The sequence below is a fragment of the Dasypus novemcinctus genome, chromosome Y (genome assembly GCF_030445035.2).
Source record: "Dasypus novemcinctus isolate mDasNov1 chromosome Y, mDasNov1.1.hap2, whole genome shotgun sequence".
Lineage (NCBI taxonomy): Eukaryota > Metazoa > Chordata > Mammalia > Cingulata > Dasypodidae > Dasypus > Dasypus novemcinctus.
Window position 1 is genome coordinate 3317033 of NC_092216.1, and position 4872 is coordinate 3321904.

At 45.9% G+C, this 4872-nt stretch overlaps 1 non-coding gene across 1 annotated transcript; it reads right to left on the reverse strand.

Annotated features, from left to right (window-relative positions):
- Nucleotides 1-1450: 1450 nt before the first annotated feature.
- Nucleotides 1451-1557, reverse strand: LOC139438446 (U6 spliceosomal RNA). Its single transcript, XR_011648120.1, has one exon. It is a non-coding gene; the product is annotated as a U6 spliceosomal RNA (small nuclear RNA).
- Between the last annotated feature and the right edge of the window lie 3315 nt (nt 1558-4872).

The window sequence follows — 4872 nt, forward strand, 5'->3', positions numbered from 1 at the left end:
CAAAGTGGAAGGACAAAAATCATCGAACTCAATAGAAAGCATGCATGAGAAAATGAAGCTTGTAAACACGGCTTTGAATCACTTACAAAGGAAAAGGCAAAGAAAATATTTAGCTTGAAGAAAAACTGTGGTGTGGCCATGATTTCTTATTAGCCTGCAAACTTCCACCCACCCCACCTGTCCATTAAGGCAGTTCCATTTGTTACTTTGACATCTGCCATAGAAGCAGTAAGTAATCTTGTAACAAACTTAAAATGCCATGTTTTTACACCAGTAATGTAAGTGCGATGGAAGTATTGCAAGAGAGGAAATGGAAGCATAACTCTCTTTTTAGCTGGATTTATTGTAAATCGATGTATCATGGATGTGTTTTATTTTTTTTCTTTCTCTCCTTGTGAGATTCACATCCCTAATCCTTTATATGAGCAGAAACACAAACTTTCTTGGAATTACCCTTCTTTTACTCCAAAAAATGTGGTTCAAATGGAAAGTGCCTGGTTCTTACAGACCCATATTGCCTGGCCACAATTTTGGCACAAAGATGAGAAACCAGAATCTAATGGGTCAATCCAAATGCTCGGTCCGTGGTGCACAACAGGCCAGTCATGACCCATGGCTAAACTGAAGAGGGAGTTCCATCGCCTTGAGAGAAACTGAGTCAGGAGGTGTGAGGACCACTGGGCGCCGCCATCTTTCTTGTCATTTGGGAGAAGCCTATTTACAATAAAGAGGTCAACAGTCAGAGATACAAAAATGGGAGCTGGGGCACAGAGTCCTTGTTCCTTTCGAAGGGTAGTGGGCTTTCCGCAGGCAGCTCCTGTAGTGTGTGTTCTAATAAAACTTATGGACACTGAACTTTAATTTCCTATCATTTTCACATCATAGAAATGTTCTTCTTTTGATGTTTTTTAAATTATTTTTGTTTTCTTATTTTTCATTTGTCTTTTTTTTAAAGATACATAGATCACACACAAAAAAATGTTACATTAAAAAGTATAAGAGGTTCCCATGTACTCCACACCCCATCCCACTCCTCCCACATCAACAACCTCTTTCATCATCGTGGCACATTCACTGCATTTGGTGAATACATTTTGGAGCACTGCTGCGCCACATGGATTAGAGTTTACATTGTAGTTCACACTCTCCCCCAGTCCATTCAGTGGGTTATGGCATGATATACAATGTCCTGCACCTGTCCCTGCAATATCATTCAGGGCAACTCCAAGTCCCGAAAATGCCCCCACATCATTTCTTTCCATATTTTTTAAGCATTTAAACATTTCAAAACTATGGCCGGCCCAAGGAACATAACAAAAACAGGCTGCAGGCCATAGCTTGCTGACCCCTGGGCAAAAGTACTCTTGGTAAAAGCTGGCCAATAACAGACGTTTTAGAGACTTAGACCACGGTTAGACCGCAATACATAAACTGCATCTTAACTCTGATGAAAAATACAGAACACGTCACGAATTTGCAGGTCATCTTTGCGCAAGGGCCATGCTAACCTTCCCTGTGTCATCCCGATTTCAGTAGACGTGCTGCCGAAGTGAGCATGCTAGGGCAGAAGATGTACTGCCCAGGGGTGTAGGAGAAGAGGGGTGCTAAGGAAGAATCTTTGAGACAAAGGCTCAGATGGGCCAGCTGGGCATAGGATTCTTGGGATGGGATAAATATCAGCTCTATTTTTGTTTCTGGCAAGATGAGCTCTTTCAACACGTATCCTTTCTCCCCAGGACATGGAGAACCCTTCATGAGTTTTCACTCAACGGGCTTAGAGTTTGACAGAATAATCCACCCCACATTCCCGCTGAGATGCCCTCATCCCTAGAACCTGTGAACATGTTTCCTTATATGCCAAGGGGAGTGAAGGTAGAGGTTGGAAGTTCGGTGGCTAGTTATCATCTGAGTTTTAAACCAGGAGATTATTGTGGATTATCTATGTGGGCTCAAACAAATTGCGGGTCTCCTTAAAAATGGAAAAGGGTGAGCTGGACCCAAGTGGACATTGCTGCCTTTGAAGACAGAGGAAGGGTCCGTGAGCCCAGGAATGGAGGTGACCTCTAGAAACTGGTGGAGCCAAGATTCTCTCCAGAGTCCTGAACTTCAGCCCAGTAAGACCGTGCTGTGTAGGTACCTCCAAAAGGGTGAGATGATACGTTTCTGTTGTTTTCAGCCATCAGCTTTGGGGAGATTTCTTACAGCAGCCTGAGAGCTTAATCCCTTCAACTCTTGAAGCACAAGCTTCAGTGTGACAATTGGAAAATGTCTTCTATATGTCAATCTTCATCTAAAGGGGATGTAGTAAGACCCCTACTTGAGGGTCTTCTGGAAAGGGCAAGCTGCCCCTCTAATCTTACTCCTTGTTAACCCACTATCGTATAATAAAGAATTTAGCTGGCCATTGTCCCAGGTCCCCTGGAGACGTCCTCTAAGCCTTTGAGTTCCCCGTGATCGGATTGTCTGTTTTTTATGAGTCCCAGACCACACCCAATGGTTAAGGGTAGAACCTAATGAGAAGACACAGGACATGGGTGGGCTCTCCAGTAGTATCTGGGTGGGGGTCTGGCAGTCCCAGAAATATCCAAAGTGTGATTACAGATTTGGGGAACGGGAGGAACTGGAGGTTAACCACATAGACTTTCAGTCAATCAATGGTGCCTACGTATTGGAGCCCCAGTATAATCACTGGACCTTGAAGCTCAGGAGAGATTCCCTGGTTGGCCAAACACATAGCTAGACCTGCAAGGAGATGCACCCGGGAGATTTGTGTTGGGGGCCCTTCCCAGAACTCACTCTATGAGTCTTTTTCTAGGGGTACCCTTTTTGCTATTACAAAACTGTAATCAGGAAAGCAGATGTGGCTCAAGTGATAAGGCTTCCACCTACCATATCGGAAGACCCAGCTTCGATCGCTGGGGCCTCCTGGTGAAAAAGAAGAAGAGAAAGTGGGCCTGCACGGTGAGCCAGTGCCTGCTTGGTGAGCAGAGTGCATGGTGAGCCAGCGCCCGCACAAGTGAGTCACGCAGCAAGATGATGACGCTGAAAAGAGAGATGAAGGGGAGAGCCAAGGTGAAGCACAGCAGAGATCAGGAACAGAGGTGGTGCATCTGACAGGGAACCTCTCTCCACATCAGGATTGAATCCTGGTGAATCCTTGAGGAGAAAGATGGGAAGAGAAGACAAAAAAGAAATAGATACAAAAGATCACTCAGCAAATGGACACAGACAGCAAAAACAGCAGGGTGGAGGAAGGGGGAGGGGAAGGGAGAAAATAACTAAATAAATCTTAAAAAGAAAAAAACTGTAGTCAGAAGGATAGTGCTTTTCTAGGTTCTGCGGGTTGTTCTAGTGAATAACCAAACATGACAGGGTGACTAGGAACCCCCAAATGTGTAGCCTCCTGGTCAGAAGTGGGGGGACGGGGGGTGGACAGCCCTAAAATTATGGCTGGTGTTCGGAATGGGAGCTGAGCTACTACCTTTGGAGTCTGCCCTGTTTCGGGTTGCTGTGTGCGGCTGCTTTTCTCCCGGGGGTTTCTGGTGGTCCTTGGAGAAGCATGACTGGGAGACCACTGCCCTGTCCCGTGTGCTGGAACTGATGCATTTCACCACCTGCAGCACCACAAGGCTTTCCTTCACAGGCTATTGCTATAGCCTTCTGTCCCTTTGGGCAGGACTCCAAAGAGCTACAGCTTTTTCTGTTCCTCGTGCTAAACACTCGCCATCGTGGGACAAACGCTGGCTCAGAAAAGCAGTCCAGCTTCCCCAAATGGCTGAGAACACCTGGCGATTCTCCAAGGGAATCTTCCCCTGCAGCCCACACGCCCTGAAGCAGGTAGACCAGCGGTGGCACTTTCAAACAATAAAATAGTTTCACCAAATCGTTCTCGTTTTCTGCAACTTTTCGAGGCCTCTACATAGCAAAGGTGTCTGAGGACTGCAGAAGCTGGTTTTCTAAGTGGACTTTATAAGTTCTGAGTGTGAGTGTGCTTGTGAGTGTGTGTGTGTGTAGCGGAGTCTGTCTTACATTCATATGAGCCTCTTAGTTATTCCTTGACTACCCAGGCCATCTGCTGCCCCCAGGACCTTTTCACTGGCTATTCTCACTGGGTGGAACCCTGTACCCACATGGCACCTTCTCCTGGTCTTTGCTTAGCACATCCTGCTTTGACCACTATTAAAACTCCCCTCCCTCCCTTTCCACTTCTCTTCCCTGCTTTATTTTCCTCTCCAGGAACTACCCCTATCTATATAGCGTAATTATTTATTTTGAGTCTGATCTATCCCCCCTGTTTGTGGATTCCAAGCAGGGAGGGATATTTTGCCTGTTTTTTTTTTTTCACAACTTAATCCCAAGGACTGAGCTTGTAGTGCGTACTTCATGTATTTCCATGGAAAGGAGAGTGGTGTGTACCTAGTGCCTCAAGGCAACATTTTAGGTAAATAATTGAGGCTGTATGGTGCAGGGAGAATTGCATGTGCACAGAGATGCAGAGTAGGGAAACCATTTGGGAGACTATTTCGACAATCCAAGTAGAAAGGACTTTGAAGGTTGCTTTGAGGAGGGAAGGAGATGAGGTGGGAAAGCAGTTTAATTGGAAAGAGATCTTTGCTAGAACTAGCGCAGTAGCAATGAAGGGAAGTATGTGCATAGGGCAGAGGTTTGGAAAGATTGGTTGACCATGAAGTGTGAGATCAAAGACCATGGTCACGCTAGGATGATGATAGCACTAGGTATTGGAGGCAGGGGTGGGTTGGGGGGACAGATTGGCTGGTGGACATGTTTGAGGTATGGGTTTTGGAGCTCAGCTACTGGGGTTGAGTTTGGAACCTCTGCCCTTGTCTACATAATAGTAGACAGGTGACTTTA